Raw genomic sequence first — 23,990 nt, 5'->3', positions numbered from 1 at the left:
TAAAAGCAAGAATAGTTAAGTATTTTTTTTCTGTAACTGTGTGAATCTTTCCAGCACTGTTACTTCCTGTGACTGAAACTCTGGTGTTTACTGTAAATGGATATTCTGTACTTTCATGTTTTTTTTTTTTAATTTATTATTAAATATGTTTAAGCTTCTCATTGTGGCTGGTCCTTTTAGAAAATACTTACATTTTGGGAGTATTTACATCTATTTATTTGGCAATAACTGTGGCCACTCCTGAAAGCCTGGCTGTTTAGTTAACATTACCATTTGTATTAATATTAACTTTACTCAGTATAACTGGATACCTTTTTCAGAGCCTTATAGTAACTGACTGGTGGCAGTGAATCTACCTTATTATTTAGGCAAAGTTGGTGGAGTGGGTAATCAGTGCCAGCCTTTCCCAGGTAGGTGTGTATGTGTGTGTGCGCGCTACTTGCAGCAGGGACACCAAGCACTGGTTTCACAGAGGGGGTGCTGGAGGACTTTACTTGGACACTTGGCTGAGGTCTCAATCCTACAGCTGTATCAGTGGGGGAGTCTTACTGGGGACCTGCAGTGAAATCCAGGCTTGGGCTGACTGTGTTCTCTTGAGGGAAATTGTGCTTGATGCAGAGAGGTCTGCATCTGGAAATACTGAATATATCCCATTTTGGTTGCAAGTGAATGCCCCCTCTCCAGTGTCAGTGGGGAGGATTCAGGCTCCTTGAATACTGGCCCAGACTGGGGATGTCACATATTGGTGAGCAGTGGTATGGATATTAACTGAACTTCTGTAGCCTGTAAGCAGTTGTTACTAAAGGTGGGTGTACTCTCAAGCAGCCACAAGGTAAATATTCAGAGTTTCATTTCACAACAGTTTATTTTTGTTAGTTTAGTAGTTTAGTATAGTCAGAGAACGCAGGCAAATATGTCAGCAGAGGATTACGGCAAGCTGACAAAGGAACAGTTGGCCAAGATGCATAAAGCCAGAGGACTGGAGTATGCCAACCTGACTAAAGCAGAAATTATTTCAGCCTTAGTCACAGCTCAGACCAGCAACCAAGAGGATAACCAGTCTGGCAATGGGAATTTGCAGCCCTCAGAGTTAGGACAGTTGACCTTTTCCTTAGAGGACTTAAAAATCCATCTGGAGATGTACAGAGCTGTCATTGTCCATGTTGGTGTGAATGACCTGAGACGTACCTCCCTGGACTACATGAAAAGAGACATGGAAGAGCTCTCCACTCTTGTAGCCCAGGCAGGTATGACCCTAGCCCTGAGTAGCATTCTGCCATCACCCAGAAAAATGCCGCAGTACAAGGACAAAATGATTGACTTCAACAATTGGCTAAGCTTCTGGTGCCATTCTAAAGGGATCCAGTATCTGTCTGCCTGGGATGACATGGTCGACAGACCATGCTGCTTTGCCAGAGATGGCCTGCACCTGTCACCCCTGGGATTCCGGATACTGGCTAAGGTTCTTGCCACCACTATAGTGCCTTTTTCAGGCATGGTTCAAATGACAAATTCACCACTGTAACAGGAATGCAAAAACTGAGGGAGATGCTACTCCATGCTAAAAGTCTAAATCTCAAAACGCACTAATTCGAGGCACTCCTTAAAATGGAGAACATCGATATCTGTGCAGTGACTGAGACCTGGTTCAAGGCTCCAGGGAGCACCCCTGCACTACCAGGCTATAACTCATACCACACATTTCGGCCATGTAACCTGGACCGGAACACCAAAGGGTGAGGTGTGTCCATATTCATTAAGGATATCCACACCTCCAGGCTAGTTGCTCAGCATAATGCAGCCGAGGTTATCCAAGTACAACTAACTCTGGGCAAAACTGCAATCCAAATTGTAGCTTGCTACAGATCACCCACCATGCCCCAGGATTCCCACTCCTTTTTTCTTGATTTACTGGAAAATATTAGGGTTCAACCAAACAACCTAATAAATGGGTGATTTCAACTACCCCACCATTAACTGGGAAAACTACTCATATACCAGCTCCTTTGCTCAACGCTTCCTGGAATTTCTGGAATTCATAAACTCCAATGCCCTGGATCAACTTATCCACACCCCCACCAGGGGCAACAATATCTTAAATCTAGTCATTACCAACATGAGTGACTGGTGTTCCACACCTGAAGTCAACGCCTCATTGGTCCGATTTGACCATAAGCTAATTACCCTGGATATCCACATCCTGCCCCCACCCCCCATTAAGGAAACCATGGTAAAAAGTTTCTCCAAAGCCAACTTCATGCTTCTTAAGACAGAAGTGGTGAACTTCATGACACCCATGCAGATGGACAACACAGTTGCAACTACTGAATCATACACAATTGCACTTTATAAGCACTTACATGAGTGCATGGATCGTGCTATCCATAACAGAACCAAGACGCTATCCTCCAAAAAAACAGAGTAAAATCCCATGAGTGGAGGAGCTCCTTGGTCAGCCTCAGTAAAATGCTGCATTCCCTGATAAAATCCTCCAAAGCTAGTTACGAAAACAAAATTGCTACGGATTCTAAAGACAACCGCAAAGCATTCTATAGCTATGTCGAGAATCTCAATGGCAACACTCTGCTCCGAGTTACAGCACAATAGCACTAAATATACAGATGCAACTGATATTGCCAACATCCTGGCAGACAGGTTCAGTGCTAACTTTACCCCCCTCTCACCCCCTAAAGAGCCCATCTCTATACCGGAAGAATGCAAAGTTCCTGTAATCACGGCTGCACAGGTAAAAACCACACTCTCCAAAGCCAAGAACACAGCATCCATGGGACCAGACAACATCCCAGATTGCGTTCTACACAAACTACAGAATGAACTGTCACCCCACTAAGTACCATGTTCAATCATAGCCTTACCTCAGGCTTTGTGCCTGCTGAATGGCGCACAGCGACAGTTATCCCACTCCACAAGGGGGGAGCCACCACGGACCCCGGGAACTACCACCCAATTAGCCTGGTCTGCAGGGCCATGGAACGTATCATCGTGGAACTTATAAACAAAGACATTAGTAATCTCCAAACTCTGGACCCCACCCAGTTTGTGTTTGAAAAAGGCAGATCATGTCTCCTAAACCGGATAGACTTCTTTGAAGCAGTCACCAAAGCCGTAGACAAGGGTAAAGTGGTTCTCACAGCCTATCTAGACCTTGCCAAGACTTTCAACACCATCCCCTACTCTGGAATTATAGATAAACTCACTAAACCAGGTACAAATCTGTATGTCACAAGATGGGTTGCCAACTAGCTCACTGACAGAACCCACACTGTGAAAGTAGCAGACTCCAAATCCGACGACTTCAGACCAGTGACAAGTGGAGTACCACAGGGTCAGTCCTGGGTCCTCTCCTGTTTGGTATCTACTTCTCTGAAGTACAGGCTAACACAGAAGGTCTTTGGCTAATGAAGTTCGCAGATGACTGCAAACTAGGAGCCATAATCGAAACTCCTAACAATGTGGACATCCTACAAAAGGGCCTCACTGAGACAGATGCCTGGTGTCAAAGCCATGGCCTCAAGCTCAATGCCAAAAAGTGCATGGTCATCCCCTTTGGTAAAAACTCTGTACCCATGAAATACAACATAGGCAGTAATATACTTAACACCGAAAGGGTGATAATACACCTTGGGACACAGGTGGACAGTAGTCTATCCTTTGACAATCGCATCACCACAGTAGTCAGAAAATCCTTCTACGTGGCACACCTCATCACAAAAGGTTTCTCATCCAGAAAAAAAAAAAAAAAGGTCATTGTTCCCCTCTACTCATCACTCATTAGACCCATTAGAGTACAACGCCCCTTTTGGTATGTACCTCACAAGACATCTACAACAACTGGAAAGGATGCAGAAATACCTCACAAAGAGAGGACTACCAGCCTCAAACAGATGCCCTATGCAGACAGTCTCAAAAAACTCAAGCTTTACTCCGTCACATGTCACCTACTCAGAGGTGATCTCTGCCCAACATATAAAGCTATGTCAAACCCAGAGCTGTTGGACATGCTCCACTTAAAGAAATCCCAATCCCTCCGAGCTACACGCTCTAGGGACCTAAACCTTGTCACCACAATAAACAGAACATGCCGGAGGGATAGATTCCTGTCCCAGAGACTTCCCATACTCTGTAATAAACTACCCATCTATATCAAACAAAGCTCCTCATTAGCACTCAAGAAAAATCTTGATTGGATGGGAAATAGAAATTCACCCCAGGGATCACCTCTGTGGCTCTGCTCGACAGTGGCACAGGAAAATAATTTTCTTGGGTGGCAAAAGCCAGGGTACCTTTTTTGGCTGGGCTTGTATAGGCCCCAGGGCCGATAGCCTAGTACCTACCTATGAACCTATGAGAGACTTGAAATGCAGGCCAAACATCTGCAATTAGAATCAGCAGAGACTGCAGCATTTGGAGGCTGAAGAAAATGAGAGACTGCCGAGTTTGGAGGCTGAATAAAATGAGAAGGAGATACCTCCATGATCCTGCAGAAAAGTCAGTAACGGGGAAGGGAATAACTGAACTCCTGAAGTAATAAGGTCAGTAACTTTCTTCCACAATTTAGAGGGTAATGATAGGTTTATTCATATATGTGAATGAGTATTTTAAAAAGTAATTCCTGACCCCCTTACTCCATGGTAAAGCTGTCACTGCTGTTTCTAAATGGTCTGACATTGACTGTTTAAAGTATGATAACTTAAAGCATTGAAGTAAACAACATTTGACTAACACTTGAAGCTTATAGAAAAGTTTCATGAGCATAAACTGAAGGCAAATGAAAGTGCTTGTGATTATATTGCCGAGTTAAGCACTTATTTTCATAGATGGGTGAGTGGTTATCAGGTCACCATTTTTGAAGGGCTGGCAGACCTTTTGGTGAGGGAACAAGCCCTTACCACTTTGCTGAGGACATGAGAATCTGGTTGGCAGACAAAGAGTGCAACTCTGCAGATGATCTGGGGAAAAAGGGGGGATCTCAACTTAGCAAACAGGGCAGCACTGCACAGGAAAGGGATACCCAGTGCTGCACATGGACATAATAGAACCCACTGTGGGCAGGCTAAACCACCTCAGAGTCCACCAGTAACAGGGGAAGCCACTAGTTTAGGTACACTGCCAGGATCAAGGGTTAAATGTTTTAAATGTAACCAGTGGGGCCATGTATCATACAGATGTCATGGAGGTAAGTTGGGGAATAAAAGGTGAGGGAGCCAGCAGAGTGGGAATAATGCCAGTGTTAGTTTGGTATCCCTGTTGCTCCAGACAACTTATCACAAGAGGTTATATCCTATGTTAGTGGATGGAAAAAATAGGTCACTGTTAAGAGGGAGACAGCCTCTGACACAAACATTGTGAAGCCTGCAATGGTTAAAGAGGAGCAGTACTTTCTTGGGCAGTCCACTCCAGTCAGAGCTTCAGGAGGGACCCCATTCCAAATGCCTTTGGTCAGGGTTCACCTTGACAGAGCATGGAAAAGGAAGCAAGCAAGTAGGTGTGTGAGAATATCCCTGTAGATTTCCTGACAGGGAATTATTTTAATAACGCAGTACATTGTGTGCATGCAGTTAGGCTTGGAGACAGGCATGTGGGTCTGGTAGCCTTGGGGAGACCCAGATAAACACCACACCTGAAGCCATTGCTGGTGGTGGGGCTATTTCAGGGAGGGAGTTACCCAGTAGCACTGAGCCTGAAGGTGAGCCACAGTTGCTGGCAGGTACTGATGTTCCCTTGCACAGAGTGACTACAAGGGCAGAGGTGAGAGTGGTAGTATCCAGACTGACAGTGAGGCACCTCTGTCAGAGGATACTAGACATCCTGTGAAAAGGGAGCTGGGAAGAGTCACAAAAGTAGAACTGAGACAGACTCATCTGAGACCCAAGGCTTGAGGGAGGTAGCCAAGTAGACAACTGATCCTCAAGGAAAGGGGGAATCTGGAACAAAGTGTTACTGTACAAACAGTGGACTCCTTCCTGAGGGAGGGCTAGAGGGTGAGATAATACAGCCGTCGGTAGTGCCTAGACCCTACAATCTGGCACTTCTAGCCACAGCCCATGACATTCCTCTTGCAAATCATATGGGCATAAAGACCACCAAGAGACATACTATGCAGAACTTTTACTGGCTTGAGACTGCAAGAGATGTAACGGGGAAAAGCAGGACCTGTGAGCACTGCTAAAAAGTAGGCAAGGTAGAAGACAAAAATCAAGGCTCCTTTAATGCCTTTGCCTGTAACTGAAGAGCCATTTCAGAGGGTAGCTATGGATATTGTGGGGCTTCTGAGTAACCCACATTCCACAGGGAAGAAGTATATACTAGTGTTAGTAGATTATGCTACTAGGTACTGTGAGGCAGTGGCTCACTCTTCCATTGAGGAGAATGTGGCAAATGCTTTTAGAGATTTTCAGCAGGGTAGGTTTCCCAGAGAGAAATACTGACAGACAGAGGTGCCAATTTCATGTCAGACCTGCTGGCTTTTCTGTGGAAGTGCTGTAGGGGGAAAACACCTAAAAACTACCTCCTACCATCCCCAGACTAATGGTCTTGTGAGAGGTTAAACTCTACACTAAAGACTATGCTACGGGCATTTGCAGACCAGTTTAAGAGAGAGTGGGACAAATATTTGCCTAGTCTGCTGTTTACTTACAGACAGGTAGGTACCCCCAGAGTCCACAGGTGTTTCACATTTTGTGTTGCTGTATGGGCAGAGGGTGAGGGAGCCTTTAAATTTGATTTGTGAGGAGTGGGATGGTGAGTGTGAATCCCACAAGGAGTCTGTTGTGGCATATATCATAAACCTCAGGACAAAGCTTAGGGAGCTCATGGGCTTGGCCCAAGAAAACCTGGCAGGAGCCCAACAACAGAAAAAGGTGTGGTATGACAGGAATGCTCGAGCCAGAGTATGCTGTGGGTCATCAGGTTGTGGATCTCATTCTTGTCAGACACAATAAGATGCAGGCAACTTGGAGGGAATCCTTCAAAATGGTAAGGAAGGTCAATGATGTTAACTACATGGTAGCACTGCTAGGCAGGAGGCAGGGGCACAAATTGTACGATGTTAACATAACAAAACCTTACCATGACAGGGAGGCCCTGGTGCTGAGTATTTGCAGTGGATAGCAGGAGGCATCTAAGGGAGATCTGCTGACTGATCTCCTCAGTGAGGCTCAGACTGCTACTCATTCCACTGAGGTGTTAATGTCCCAGTGGCTATCCCCTACCTAGGTTCAATAAATCTGAAGAGTGTTACAGGAGTTTGGGGGCATGTTCACTGGGAAACCTGGGTGCACCCACCTGCTGCAGTACCATGTGGATACAGGGACCCAAAGACCTATATAAGCAGGCCCCTTACATGGTGCCTGAGTGAGAGTTAGAAAGACTCTGAGGGAGGAGATACAGAAATGTTGGAAATGGGGTAATCCAGGAGTCCAGCAGTCCCTGGACCTCCCCAGTGGTGCTGGTACCAAAGAAAGATGGCAGCACCAGGTTGTGTGTGGACTACAGGAAACTAAACAGTTATACAGAGTTAGATGTTTATCCCATAAGTAGGACAGATGAAGACTTAGAGCAGCTGGGTATGGGTAGGGCTTAGTATCTGACCACTACTAATCTGACCAAGGGCTACTGGCAGATGCCCTTGACTCCCACAGCTACAGAGAGGTCAGCCTTTGTGACTCCTTTTGCATTATACAAGTTCACAAAGATGCCCTTTGGGATGAAGAAGGCTACGACGACTTGGCAGATCGTATCTTAGCAGGAGATTATGCCCTTGCTTACCCGACGATACTGCTATCTAAAGCCACTCACTGCCAAGAGCATCTTCAGCATGTCAAGGAGGTCCTGGGCAGATTGCAAAGGGCAGGGTTGACCATTAAGTCCAGTAAGTGTCAAGTGGGTATGGCAGAGGTATCCTACCTAGGTCACAGAGTGGGGAATGATCAGATCAGACCAGAACTTGACAAAATGGAAGCCATTCAGGTGCATCCTGCCTCTGTTCCTAAAACGCAAGTGAGGGCATTCTTGGGGACAGAGGGGTACTATAGAAAGCCTGTTCCCAATTATAGTATAATAGCAGCTCCCCTCACAGACCTGAAGATGAAAAACAGGCCAGACAAGGTAGTGTGGACCCCAGCCTGCGAACAGGCATTCCAAAAGCTTAAAGGGGCTTTGGGAGGACCCCTTGTGTAAGCCAATCCAGATTATAGCAAAGAATTTGCTGTGCAGCTAAATGCTTTGAACCATGGGGTAGAGGCTGTACTCAGCCCTGTTCCTCAGAGGGAGAAGAGTACCCAGAGGTATATCTCAGCCATCAACTCCAATCTAGGGAGGAATGTTATGCAGCAGTAAAAAAAAGAAGTCTAGCCATAGTATGGGCACCGCAGAAACTTCAACCCTAGCTGTATGGAAGGAAATTCACTGTAGTTACAGACCACAATCCCTTAACATAGCTACATCGAGCCAACCAGCAAAATGCCAAGTTACTAAGGTGGAGCTTAGGGTTGCAGGCATATGATATGACAGTGCAGCACAGTAGTGGGGTTTGCAATGCCTATGCAGATGAGCTGTTGAGACAGGGTATGGGGTAATGTACTCCCAGACAGGCTCATTCCTCTCGAGCAACGTTTCTCAGCGGGTACTAACTTCAGTCTTCAGTGGGGGTAGACATGTCACAACAGAAGGTACTGCCAGCCATACCAGGAGAGGTAGGGCAGTGGATATGTAACATATGGCAGCACAGCTGGTTAGAATTTTGTAAAGAACTATTATTTGAATAGCAGATGGATTTGTACAGATGCTTGTTTTGAAAATGTATTTGTAAAGTTGCTTATGTTAAAAATGTCAAAAGAAAATGTGCATGCATCACTGTAACTGTTTAAATTTATATGTTTTAACAGAGGATACGGGCAGAGAAGAGGTTAAGCTTGGTCCCAGCTAACTTTGAAAAATAGCTGAAATTAAAGTAGGCCATAAAGATTGTACCTTACAGTTCTGACTGTAGCCAGAGACCAAATGTGTGTGAAAAGCTTGGCTTAGTAGCAGGAGTAGAAGTGTTTTGTTTTATGATTCCAGGAGCTGCAGTAGATCTTAGCAAAGCTCAATGTGTGTGTATTTCTGACACATAGGTACTAAATCCAGGCAGCTTCTAGCCAAAGGGGATAGTGTGGGAACCAGAAGTCAGATGACCAGATGTGATGTCATCCTGTAAGCTATCCCAGAAATAATATTTAGCTATTATATTGAGAAGTTGTGCAGTCAGACTTAGCATTCTGTTTTGGAAACCTGACATAGAAAGATTCCTCACCTACTTCATCTTGCCTTGCTCTAGTAAGTGACCAGGGATAGTAATTCTCTAAATCAGATAGGAAAATATAGCAAGAATAGTTAAGAATTGTTTTTCTGTAATTGTGTGAATCTTTTCAGCTGTGTTATTTTTTTAATATTTCCTGTGTCTAAAACTCTGTTTACTGTAAACAGATATTGTATACTTTCATGTTCTTGTATTATTTATTATTAAATATATTTAAACTTCTCATTGTGGCTGGTCCCTTTAGAAAGTACTAGTTTTGAGAGTATATTTATTCAGTAATAACTGTGGCCACTCCTGAAAGCCTAGCTGTTTGGTCAACATTACCATCTGTATTAACATTAACTTCACTTAGTATAACTGGATACCCTTTTCAGAGTCTTATAGTAACTGACTGGTGGCAGTGAATCTACTTTTTAGTTTAGGCAAATTGGTACAATGGGTAATCTGTGGCAGTCTTTCCCAGGTGTGAGTGAAAATTAAATCTCAAAAGTATGTGTGTCAGCTTCTTGTAGCAGGGACACAAACCACTGTTTTCACAAAGTGGGTGCTGGAGGACCTGGCTTGGAGACACTGCTAAGATCTCAACCCTATAGCTGTACCAGTGGGGAGTCTTACTGGGGACCTGGAGGGAGGCAGATATAAAGAAATCCACACTCCAGGCTGACTGTGCTCCTCGTGTGCTCTTAAGGGAAATTGTGCTTGATGCAGAGAGATCTGTATCTGGAAATACTGAGCGTATCCATTTTTGCTCCACGTGAACGTCCTTCTCCAGAGTCATGGTCAGGATTCAGACTGCTTGATTACTGGCCCAGAGTGGGGACATCATAATGACAATAAGAACATGACCTAAAAAGGACTCTGGATAGAACAGAAGTAAAAATAAATTCTACCATTAAATTATTTTATTTTGAATTTTTAACCAGGTAGGTGGACCTTTTGAACCATGATCTGGGTCACAGGAAACATATAACTAAGAAATGCAACACAATACACATACCTAAAATAATTTAAACAACGTGTAGAGGAGGTAAAATAACATACAGCAGTAGGGACAATATTTGTGAAGTGGAACTAAAACTTGATATACAGTTAAACCGTAACAAATAATACACACTGAAGTTATGTAAAAGAGATAAGGAAGGTAGCAAAGAAAATGTATATATCACACACACACACGTCAACGTCAATTTACCAAATTAACACATGACTGAAACTTAAAAAAACAAGACGACAACATTGAAACATCAGAACAATGAACGTTCACAAAACTGCAACTTAGAAGACAGAAACAAACAAATATAGTACTCTTTCACATGTATAAAAACACTCGAGAAAGAGACGTCTGTCCCTTTAACCACACTGTGATTAACGGCAACTGCTACAGCATAAACAAAGCACTTTTCGGCTGGCAGCCATTTCAGTAAAATAATGAACGTACTGTTCTATTTAACTTCATTATAACCTTAGTTTACCTTTTTGCAGTGGGTCAAGCTCCACAGCACCCACCATGTCTCCTGCAAATTATATAACAACTCTGAGGAGGCACTAGTGGGGAAAAGGGTGAATCTCCATTAATATGCTTTGCAGTTGAAAAAAAAAAGTGGTCAACATCAGCAACTTTTGTTTCAGTCTAAGCTCCAATTTTGTGAATGTTCATTGTTCTGACATTTCAATGTTGTAGTCTCCTAGTTATTATTTCTGGTCAAATGTTAATTCAGTAAACTGAATGGGACCCATATATAAGTGGATTAGAGCTTGAAAAGGGAAAGCAGTAGCTGAGAGAATGGTCGTCGTCATACTGGACATGTTCTGATTTATGACACTTGAATACGTCTCATGATATTGTATTCTAAACAAAGAGCCAATCGCATAGTAAAGGAAGGTGGTGCTAACTTTAAGCCAATATCTCCATGACAATGACAAGACTGCTATCCTGGAGTTTTTTTTTTTTCCCAAATGAAGCCTATGCAAGGTACTATATCCATCAGTAATCACACAGAACATAAACAGAGGTTTTTACTGAATGCTAGTTGGATAACAAGGAGATAAATCTGTTATGTAAGAGTCTGTGAATGATGCAGGATAGAAGGAAGACACCACTGGCAGTGACAGGGAGTCACTTGGTCTTGCTTCGTATTACGCAGTGGCATTCATGTGTAGTGCAAGATTAATACTCCAGAATATTTTATTGTGGTCTGCAGAAGGCTGGTGGTGTGGGTTGAGTTTAGAGCAAACAATAGTAGTTCATAAGCAATTCTGTAAATAAGCAAGTGCAAATCTGGTTTCAGTGGTGAGGTTATTGTAGATGTTATACAGGCTTTGAACTGATTGAGAGCTTTCTGTTATAATGTGTTCCGTATGGGAAGTGAATGATAATGGAGGATCCCCTGGAGTAAGCAGAGAATAAGTTGGAGAATTTCATTCATATTAGTGTCAAAAAATATTAAATCAAGGGATTGCTCCAGAATTTTTGTGGGGTTCTGAAAAGCCTTACTGCTGATTTAACTGGGTTTAGTTGTAATCTAATCTGTATAAATTAGTTACAGGTGGAAATGAACTCCTTTTGTAGATTTGTTTTGCTTTCTTGTTTACTAGGAGCCTAGTGGTACAGGAGAATGTCACTGGCAAACAGTACAAGGGAGTCGGAGAGGACAGCTGATGTTACAACATTAATAATAACAGAGAAAAACTATTGTACCAAATACTGAGCCTTGTGGGAAACCAGAAGTGAAAATACTAGTGGAAGAAAACTTATTCAAGTTTGGGATGCTGAAGGTTTTGTTGAGGGGATAGGTCAACAGCTAGGAAATAACCTCTCAGCAGAAATTTGATCTGTGAAGCTTATTTAGGAGGAGCTGATGGTCAGCTCCTTCAAAACCTCTAAGATAAATAAATGCACCAGCATATAATGGCCTTACTCCATGCTTGTGTATGTAGTGTTGGCAGGCATGTATAATGTGGTGGGGATATTGTGGCCTGAATGAATGCCATGCTGTGGGTCTATGAGTAGGCCAAATATAAATTTACAAGTAGAATGTTATTTAAAGGTGACTGATCTAAGAAAAATCCAGTATCTCCCCCAGTACGTGAAAATACTGGTATGGATGAGTGGGGGAGGGGGCTACACTACCATTCTGACTCCCAAAGAAAACAGAATGGTGAAGTGGTCACTTATGATAGCAGGAAATACTTCCAAGTTCCTAACTCCTTCAAACTGACACTGGATCTGGGGTAATTACCAAAATAAAGTCATCCCACTGCAGTTTGTACAAAATAAAGTTTGTATAATTTCTGTTTTTTTTCCTTTGTGGGGGTGGGGGGCTTGAAACACCTATCATGCAGAGACATGGCATCACATGTGCCTCTGTCCTTCATATAACCATTATTTCAGGCACTCATTTTAGTGCTGGAGAAATCCTCCTTGCAATGACCCCTAGAGGGAGTGTTTTTTTTTTGTAACCACTGACCATCCAAAACTTAACTGTTGGTACTGTGCTACAGGACTACTTTCTGGAGCATATTTCTAAGCAGTACTAGTACTTCTCAATACAGCTAACAGGGAGATAACCAGTTGAAGAAGTTGAGTAATAGGCAAAAGAAATTTTAGAAAAAAAGCTGTAGATTAATTTCAACATTCCCAGAATATATTAATCTGAAGGACCAGAATACGGACTTTTGAAGGCAACTATAAAGCAGCCAGTGGCGTTGTGTGTATGTAAAAAAACATGGCCCAATATAGAAAAGACAGAGCCCTAGACAACTTATTCCAAGAGGCCTGAGAAAGTGGAACTCAGCAGAAAAAAAGATCAACAGGTGAATGGAGAAGGAAAAAGAAGATTGCACTGTTACAATATCTATGGCTCAAAGATAGTCCCTTTAAAATATAATGATACTGGAATTATCCTAGCCAAATATTGGAAGGGGGGAAATTATTCCACTGAATAGTTATATTGCAAGAAAGTGGTACTAGAAAAAAAGATACATGTCTAGGTAGTACTGCTAAGGAAATCAGACCCATACCTCTCAAATGTCCATAACTTTGATTCAAAATGTTGCTCTCTACTTCCCAAAAAGCATCAGGAACAAAGCCAAAACATAAAATTATAAAATGGTTATATCTGCAAACCATGCCAAAATAATTAGTGCACCATGCATTACAATTGCGCAGCATGGCAAATTGATAAAATTGTCAAAATATTTACATTGTAGCTGTTAACCCATTTTTATATAATCAGAAAAAAAAAAAAGAAATGGTAACCAGAGTGCCAATAAACTGGTTTGGCGAATAAGCAACAGGTAAAAGCAATTAAGAAAAAAAAAATAGCTGACATGAGCAACTGTTAAAGGTTATTACAGTTGGACAGCAATCCTAGATACTAAGATAATGCTCCCTTACTTGATATGGACTTGGCTCTATTACAAAGGGCAAAGTATTTTTGAGTAGCTACCTATGACGCAGGGCTTCAAGTTTTATCCAGATAAAACAAATTAGCTCAATGCAGTAATTTCTGTATAACAAAAAAACAAAAAACAAAAAATAAAAAATAACACAAGTTCATACAATATACAGGAAATATTAACAGATAAAGCAGACCCAACGCTATAAGAAAGGCATCTGAATCACTAGTTTTGGAGTAACCACCGATAAAACATGCCAAATGCCTCACCATACCAAACAGAAGGCCAACTGTCTGATTTTGATCACAACCATAGAAGACCAACATCCGACAGTCACACTTTGAAAAGTGAGTAATGAAACTCTTTAATGAAGTTATTTATCAAAAAGTAAAGAAATAAACTGGACAAAATTAAGAAGCAAGTAAAAGATGAATAATTAATTTATACTGGTCTTCTTTGGTCATACAGGTCTAACCAGTTTACAGTAAAACCAAGGCATAGTCTTCACAATATTTTGTCAACCAAAGAAATTACCAAGAGAAATCAGTCGGCGGTTGTCTAATGCTGTTAATCCCTACACAGTAGAGAGGCACGTGTGGAAATTAAAACTTAGATGCTATGCAGCATTAAATAAATCTCAATAGACAAAGAACAAGACATTTCATTTACATAAAATTACGACAAGACCAACTCCTTGATAGGCTAAAGGTCTGATTATAACCCAAATGATCTGGCACCTACTAATAACCTGAGCAATGGGAAAGCCACATGGAGAGGGTGGGAGTTATTGATTGATGTGGACCTGCCCTTCTGTCCTTAGCATCACAATATGCCTTAAGAGTCATTTTACACAAAACTCATTATCCTAATGGCCTTCTTTCAGCTACCATATTCCCACACTATCATTATTCTGCACCAATCTTGCAAGTTACCTCATGAAACTGGGAAGTTCCATACTAATGTGCATCTGCTTCAGCCCTCAATGAGAAATGAAGCTAAAATTTCTGAAATTCTAACCTACTTGGGGTTACTGACCTGTAGCCAGAGTCAAAGGACTAGAGTTCCTATATTGGTTTTAATTGATTGGATATCTATCTAGCTAGTCTGCTGCTTGTAGCTTGAATTTTTGCCCAACCCTCCTCTCGCGCTTTTCCTGCTTTGGTTTTTACAGATCATGTCTCTGGCTTCCACCTGTAATCAGAGTTCCGCCTGTTATGGTAATCTGACTTCCAAAGCCATCACCACCCCCACAGCCTTCCCCTCTTTCATTGTTATTGTCTGCTGTGTAAAAAATTAACAGTGCCATGCATAGACAGACCGTTAGAAAACAAATTTTCCAACAAACCACCTCTGAAACTGTACCAGTAACTCAGGGAGTATAAAGCAGCAACTTTGCATATAGCACAGACCAGATGGTGTGTTAAGAAGCAACCTCCTTGAATTATTATATAGCCCAGTCTAGCCTCTAGCCCCAAAAGCACCCTTACCCATATTAACCCATCATTCACCACACCCAATAAAAGGACCTATCATGGATATGCACTTTCCTAATTTCTCTGCAGCCAGTTTGTGGATATGGAAATATTGAGACAATGTAACTGTCTAATGTTCGCTGACAACCATTTAAATCAAAGAAACACAGTATGTGATAGATGTATAAACAAATATGCACAATGTCTCTGGAGGAAAAACTCTTGCATACAAGCACTCATAACAACAATTTGGTTGACAGACATGCACACACTACACCCACCACACACAGTAATCACCACATGTAGACCTACTTATGGTAAGGCACTAAGTGCAATCTTCCCACATCCCAAAGATCTCACAGACATTCTATGTGCAAAAAATTATCCCCAGCAAACCTGTAAGCACTCAACAGAAATAAACACCCAACACTGCACATACTACCGAGTCTCAGCTACCACATCCATAAGGCAAGCCAATACACTACCCAGGACTCTAGTCTTAGGGGACTCCATTGTACGAGATACTGATGCCCTCATAAACAGACTGAACAAGGAGAAAATGTCCAGTTGCCAATCAGGGGCCGGGATCTGCCAAATTACATCCACTCAGGTCATTGCACCACAGGTACCAGTATGAGTCAGTGTTTGTCCATGTAGGTTTAAATGGCCCAAAAATGTACCTCCCTTGACTGTATGAAGAGAGACATTATAGAGCTCTCAGACTATACGTGCCTAGCACTGAGCAGCATTATACCTTCAGCAAGGATGATGCCCCAATATGAACATAAGATGATGGATTTTTAGTGGCTTAGTTTTTTGGCATCATTCTAAAGGAATACAAACTTGGATGGGACAAGTGCAGACCATCCTTGTAAAAACATTGTCCAACCCCATGGTGCCTTTTTTAGCCATAGCCAAATTGACAAAACTTTCTAACATAACAAAATCTATCCAATGAAGTCTAAAGGTGTTACTGCTGAATGTCAGGGGTCTAAACAAGAAGATCCGCTCCCTCCAAGTTCTCCTCAACTTGGAGAATGCAGACATCTGTGCAATTAGAGAGATATATGGTTAAAAGCTGCACAGAGTATACCAGCAGTGCAAGGATTTGGTGTCTTCCACACATTTAGGCCAGCAACTGCACAGACAGGTACTAAAGGTGGAGGTGTCTCATCAGCAAGCATATCCCTAGGTTGGTAAAACAGGATGATACACATCAAGACTGCCATAGACAAAGTCACATACTGTATCCTAGCAAGCTATGCCAATGAAACCCATAGCTCATACTTAAACATGCCTGAAACCCTCAGCATTCAACCACATACCATACTCATGGGGACTTGAATTATCCCTCTATCAACTAGAAAGCCTACATGAACCCACATTTGCAGGAGCAGAGATTTTTAGATTTCGTAAACACAAATTAATCTGGACCAGTTATGTGACCATATGTTATGTCCATATAGCAAGTTATAACCATATAGCAACTAAAGGCACAAACATTTTGGGCCTGGTACTCAAATATGGGAGAACATTGTTCTGCAACCCCAGAAACCCTGCAACAATTAAAAACTACACCAAGGCAAACAACCTTTTGTTAAGTGACAACATGTCAAAGTTTCAAGCCTCTCCAAATCCAACAGCCTACGTAGAGCTAGTCACAGACACTCTGTACAACCATGTCAGCGATTGCATAGAGGCTAATGTGCCAAACAAAACAAACCATGATGCTGGAATCCAAGATTAAACCAGCTATAAGAAGAAAAAAGTCATAGCTAAAATTAGGAAATTAGGAAGTGTAATAACCAAAAAAAAAAAGATGAAAACTTTCTCAAAACAACTGAACAGACAACAGGACTAATTTGAGGTAAAAATTGCATCACAAGCCAAGGACAACCATAAGATCTTCTTTAATAATGTCCCAAACCTCAAAGCCAGTGCATTTCAGTATGCTGAATTATTGGTAAATGCAGCCATGCTGACCGAACCAAAAGATATAGTAAATCTTCTGACTGACAAATTCAGCTCCAGCTTCACCCTTGTCTCTCTCACAGCCACCCCCCCCCCCCACAAGAAATAAAACCTAACTTAACCCCTCCAACTTTCAGTAGGGAACAGGTCTTAGATATGCTAACAGTACAGCTTCAATGGGCTCAGATAATATCCCAAGATGCCTACTAAACAGCTTGAAATATGATCTGTCAGGGCTACTTAAGTTCCTATACAACCAAAGTATCCACACAGGCTTTGTGCCACACAATTGGAGGACTGAAACAGTCATCCCTCTCCTCAAGGGCAGACCATCATTGAATCCCAGAAACTACAGATCCATTAATCTGGTGGCATTATATGCAAAGCCAACTACCAAACTATTATCATGGAAATGATAAACAATGACTTAGGAAACCTTCAGACACCAAACCCAATCCAATTTGGTTTTATCAAAGCAGGTCATACCTATTGAACCTGTCAAACTTCGAGAAGGTCACCAAGGCAATGAATAAGGACAAACACCATGCATACTGCCTACCTTGACCTGGCTAAGGCACGTACCCCACTCAGGTGTTGTAAACAAACTCATGGAAATTAGGCATAAATCCCTGTGTAACTTGGACAGCCAGCTGACTCACAGAAAGGACCCAGGAAGTTAGGACTGGAGACCACCTCCACAAAAAAAGCCAGTCACCAATGGAGTCCCCTAGGGCTCTGTGTTGGGACCAATCTCCTCTTTTGGCATCCATTATTCAAAAGTCAAGGTCAACGTTAAGTGCCTCTGGCTTACCAAGTTTGCAATGATTTCAAGCAAAGAGCACTCACATAACTCCACCCAAGATACTAACATCTTACAGGAAGGTCTGACACACAGACAAATGACTACTGCCAAAGCCACGACTTAAAGCTCAATGCCAAGAAATGCATAAGCGCACCTTTTGGGAAGCTGGTCACCCAGGGAAACTAGTTCATTGATAAGTAGGCACAGTAGACAGGGATTTGGGATCTCATGTAGATATTAACTTATCTTTTGACCAATATGTGTCTACTGTGGTAAAAAAATCATTCTAAGTCACTCAACATACAAGTAAGATCGTGGCATCTAGGTCCAAGGAAGTCACTGTGCCACTATACTCAGCCTTAATCATAGAGTATAATGCCCCCTTGGTATGTACTTGACCAGGCACATGCAACAACTGGAACATTTACAGAGGATCCTTATTAAATAAACAATGGTGTAAACACAATGTCTTATGCAAATCACCTCAAAGGCCTATCTTTATACTGTTTCCTACAGATTGTTGAGAGGCAATTTATGTCTGGCATACAGCACATCTTTGGATGCTGTTCTGATGGACCTTCTGCATATCCCCAAAATGAACAGCACCACAACTACTTGAGCTAAACATTTAAAAACTTTGTTTACAACTTAAACAGGACATGTTTGGGGAGACATGTGCATATCTAAAGAGAATCCCCATACACTGGAATAGACTTCCCATCCATATGAAGGAGACCCCTTCCCTAACCATATTCAAGCATAACCTAGACCAGTAGTTGGGAAATCAGAAATTCACTCCTGGTATGTGACAACCAACCAGGTCTCCGATGGACAAACGTAGCTCTTAAATTATGGTCTAACATACACCCCTTACAATAAACTCAAAGGCATAACAACTTGTGGGCTCCATTTGTGGTGCATGGCTAGGCTTATAAAGATCCCAGTGGTCATTAACCTAGTATACACCCATGAATCTATAAATACATATTATATAATTTGAAAATGCTTCACAAATATAGTCCATTAAAATATTTTAATTCTTTAACTGTACATATTAATAAAATGCTCCGATGAGGTTAGTCCCAATGGGCAAGGCTAATTTATAGTGGAGACACAGGGAAAAGGCACCACAAGAATTACAAAGGCAAGGGCAGCAAATAATGAAAATGTAGTAGTACACATATATAGTAGAAGTAAAACGTTAGGTTTGCTTCAAGAACAAATTCATAATTTATGCCTAAAGTGGTTTCAAGAGTTTACCTTGAATCAAGTCTTCGATCTCATTGTCTTCTTTTCAGAGCCTAAAAGACAGGGAGAATGGAGTCTTCATATTTTGGATATGTGCAGTCACCTCTGGTATGATCGTGATAGAACCAAGCTCTTTTATGAAAGGTGAACAGCTTATTTCCTGTGAAGGGAAGGAAAAAAAAAAAAAAGGCCAACCCATGTCAAAACAGACTGTTTCCAGACGGCTTTCTCTCACTATTTCTTTTTGTTACTCCCACCATAATAAGATTCTTCCAGACAGAGTCAAGGCTCATTCTACTACGGCCTCGACTTCTTCAAAAGCTTTTGAGAGGCAGCCACTTGGTCCTCCATACATACCTTTACAAAACCCTACAAACTACAATTGTTTCCAATATCTAGAGCAGGCGTTGGGAGGATGAATGATGAGGGTATAGGAGCCCCTGAAGAATGGTCCTGGCAGTCATTCTAAGCTATGATATTCTACCCATATATAGCTAAAGCTACTGCAGCAGTGATCAAATGATGAGCATTGTAAAGTTCTGTAAGTAAACTTGACATAACAGTAAATATTTGTATGATCACTGCTGCAGCAGCCATTGACCTCCTCTATTATTACCAATCCCCATCCCCCTTATTTCTATTTTTGTGGTTACCAGGATAAAGTTCTTGATCAACTTTAAATTTTCCTTATCAGGACAGTAGCCTCCCTCTTTCATTTGGCAAAAAAGTACAGAAGAGTTCTGCTTCCAGTCTGCTGGCTTTCACCTTTGACAGCTCAAGCTGCCAGCAGCCTGAACATCTGTGGAAGCAGCCAAAAGCTTTGGAAGATTTGCCAGCTGTTTTACACTTGGCAAGATACAACACATAACCAAGGCTGCAGCAGTTATTTAATGAATATAGTGGCTTCCTCCAATGTATGATAAACACAGGAAATGAATCGATCACCACGAAATCCACAACTTCACAACAACCAGTTCATTGAATAAAAAGAGATGCCCATAAACAGTGGGCATCAGAGTCAATTAAACAAAAACCCAACCCTTTTTATATAGTATTAAGTCACATGACGAAACTAGTTAAAAAGAAAAAAATACTTCAGTATTGTTCATCACATTTCCTAATAAGACAGTACATAACACAAAACATTCTAAAATATACACATTTCTGTCCCATGTAAAAACACTTACAATGAGGCACTTGGTTCTAAAACTAGTACATTTAAATCCTTATTGAATTTATATATATATATATATATATATATATATATATATATATGCGTGTAAAAATAAATACACACTATATACATATATAAATTATATATAAATTTCATAAACACAATGGATATACAAGTATATATACAATACACTACTTGCATAGCTCTAATAATATACTAGCTATCAAGCAGCAGTCATTAATACCTGGATAAAGTGTGATATTGAGTCTATGTTGCCACACAGTAAAACATTATTGGAATTTAGGGAAACTGTCACACCCCCCCCCCCCCCACATCATTATATCTAACGAACAAAAAAAATTTCTTCAAATCTGTGCAAACCACACTTTTGTTGTTGTTGTGCCTTTCGGCTTTTCCCAGTTAGGGGTCGCCACAGCGGAATTCCGGTCCATTAATGCAACGACAAAATAAAGCATCAGTGGTTTTGTTATTCTTAATATCCCTCAAATGTTCTGCCATTCTTTCCCATAATTTACAGGTAGTCTTTACCACATAGAATGTGGAACAGCTTGCTTATAAGGCGATAGTATTGCAGTTACATTGCCCAGGGCGCTGTATTGTTTGTTTAAAAAAAAAAATCCACAGCAACATAGGGGCCCTCATTTATAAATCTACAGTATTTATGCATTACATTTGTTCATACTAGATGTGTACACAGCTAGCTGATCTCTTTCAGACATTTCCTTAAGGTTACTACCTCTACTGTAAACCATGTGTGGCCTTTCACCTAAAGTATGTTTTAACTCGCTAGTTAATGTTCAATCCCAGCAGTTGTTAATCAGAGTTTTAACTGCATCATGGTTACAAAGACATGCATCTGGAGCTTTTCTCCCTGGGCCTCTGGTGAAAACTGGCTTTGTTCCAAGTTGGACACTCCTGGTTAACAAATGTTAAATAAAATAAGATTAAAATAAATGATTAAATGGCAAAACAATTGCTTTATCATGAACAGCTGGGTGGACTGTACTTAATACTGTCCCAGGATGTGACTGACCAGAGTGAACTGGATTATTTAACTGTGGAAGCACCAGTAATTCCAACTATTTTTGGAATTCTTAAGATTCACAAAAATGTAAATAATCCTCTGTTTAGATCTATAGTGGCAGCTAGGAATTCCAAAACCAAACCTTTTGCAGCTTAAACTATGTTGTTGCGTCTTTCGGCTTTTCCCGGTTAGGGGTCGCCACAGCGGAACTCCGGTCCGCTAATGATTGGCAGTAGATTTTTACATGCAAAGTTGTCGGCCCTGACGCACAACCTTTAATGAAGGTACACCTATTCACGCACATCCCCACACAGAAGAATCTAGCCGAGAATCGAACAGGACGTCTTACTGTGAGGCGACAACGCTACCACACCACCACCACCGCCGTATATTTTGCTTAAAAGCACTTAATGGTAAAGCACATGTTTTAAGATATTCTTGGCATTGTTTGGAATTACTGAGGGACATACCCAAGGAAGATGATTAACTATGTATGAATAGTAACAAAGATGTAATCTATTTACAGTCATTCCACATGCTGTGGGACTTTGCGTTTTTAGTGAAAGTCTTTTGAGTACTGATGGCTTACATAATGTTAAAAGAAACCGGATACATAAATGATGGAAGTAGTTTTGAATAACAATTTTCTGTATTTTGAAGGTGAATATTTTAAACAGATATCAGGTGTAGCTATAGGACTGAAATGTGCCCCTATTTATGCTAATTTAGTCCTAGCTGAATGGAAAAGAAAGTTTGTTTTTATGTCCTCGTTTACAACATTATTTTATGGGTGCTTTTTTGGAAGATATTTTAGTTTTGTGGTGTGAGAACACAGAAAAGACAATTTACAAAAATTTCAATTCTAACAATACCACTACTTTTTTGTGATTTACACACAGATTTGATGCCCAAGAAATTGAATTTTTGGACCTATTTATTTCTTTACTGGGGAACTTTGTTCAACCCACATTTAGGAAGAAAACCTTTTCCAATATGTTATTACATTTTTGATAGTGGTCACCCTTCCTACCAGAAGAAAAGTGTGATAAAAGGGCAAATGGTGAGTTTATCCATATTTGTAATGACCAATTATTTGAGTGAAATGGTTCATTTAATTGATTTAAAGATGAGGGGTTATCCCTCAAAGCTTTTAATAAAAATTAGGAATGAAAGTATATAAAAAAAAAAAAAAGACACACTTATTATACATATATATATATATATATATATATATATACACACACACACACACACACACATACACACACACAGCATCATCATAATCTTTGGACAAAGGGACAGTATTTAGTATATTCCACCAAGCTGTTTATGATAAAGCAGTGGTTTTGCCATTTAATCACAATGCAGTTTATTGAAAACTGTGATAAACTGCTGGGACTGAACATTAACTGGCGAGTTGAAACGTACTTTAGGTGAAAGGCCACACGTGGTTTACAGTAGAGGTAGTAACCTTAAGGAAATGTTTGAAAGATTATAATCAGGTAACTGTATACAAATCTAGTATGAACAATGAGTGTAAATACTGTAGATTTATAAACGAGGGCCCTTATGTTGCTGTTGATTGTTACAGAACACAGTGCCCTGGACAATGTAACTGCAATACCAAGATGGTGGTATACATCACCTTGTGTGCAAGTTGTTCAGCATTCTATAGGGAAAGAATGGCTGAACATTTGATAGATATTAAGAACAAAACCACCAATGCTTTTTTAATATTTCTTTTTATTATAGATGGGGGGTGACTAAAAAAACATTACTGGAATTTAGAGAAACTATGTGGCAACTTAGACTCAATGCCACAGTTTCTCCAGGTATTAAGGACTGCTGCTCGATACCTAGTATTACTGAAAATTAGAGCTATGCAAGTCTAGAATGAATATATTGTGTATATATATATATATATATATATATATATATATATAAGGAGGGTTTAAATGTAGTGGTTTTGGAACCCAAGTGCCTCATTTAACCGTTTTTTTTTTTACATGGGGACAGAAATGTGTACATTTTACAATGTTTTTTGTTACGGAATTTGTCTTGTTATATGCATAACGTTTAGGATGTATATTGCCAACAATGATTCAGAAGCTGTGGAACTGGCATCTCAGAATGGCAAACAACCTTGACTTGTCACAAAACTTACCATAACGTTCCATGTTTATTGTCCATCTCGCCTTCATTCTTTGCTGGTTTGGTTCGAACAGAGCATAGGTTCCGACACGGCCTTTACTAAAGCTAGAGAGCTTCCACTGGCTCGAGGCTATACCATATCCCATCATGCGTAGGGAACATTATCCAGATCTTGTTTGCAATTACTAAACATCAGTAACAAAAAATGTGTGTGTATATATATATATATATATATATATATATATATATATATATATATATATATATATATATATAAAAAATATATATATAAACAAACATGTACCATATAGGACTAAAGAAGGAAATCAGAAAACATGAGTTCTAAATCCAAAAGGCCTCTTGCTCCTGCAGAAGCAAACGTTGGGGCAAGAATGAAGGCGAGAGGTTTA

The 23,990-nt window shown here is 40.7% G+C and overlaps 1 protein-coding gene across 1 annotated transcript in view; it reads right to left on the bottom strand.

The window, feature by feature from the left end:
- The window catches only part of ZDHHC24 (zinc finger DHHC-type containing 24), a 321,863-nt gene that overhangs the window by 287,145 nt on the left and 10,728 nt on the right, over positions 1 to 23,990 (bottom strand). Inside the window, exon 2 of the mRNA XM_044075408.1 lies at positions 19,223 to 19,370. The gene's annotated coding sequence lies outside the window, so the exon portion shown is untranslated. The remainder of the gene's footprint in view (positions 1 to 19,222; positions 19,371 to 23,990) is intronic.

This window comes from Protopterus annectens, chromosome 6.part1, assembly GCF_019279795.1.
Source record: "Protopterus annectens isolate FY-2018-M chromosome 6.part1, PAN1.0, whole genome shotgun sequence".
NCBI lineage: Eukaryota > Metazoa > Chordata > Ceratodontiformes > Protopteridae > Protopterus > Protopterus annectens.
This window is presented reverse-complemented; position numbering and strand designations above follow the sequence as displayed.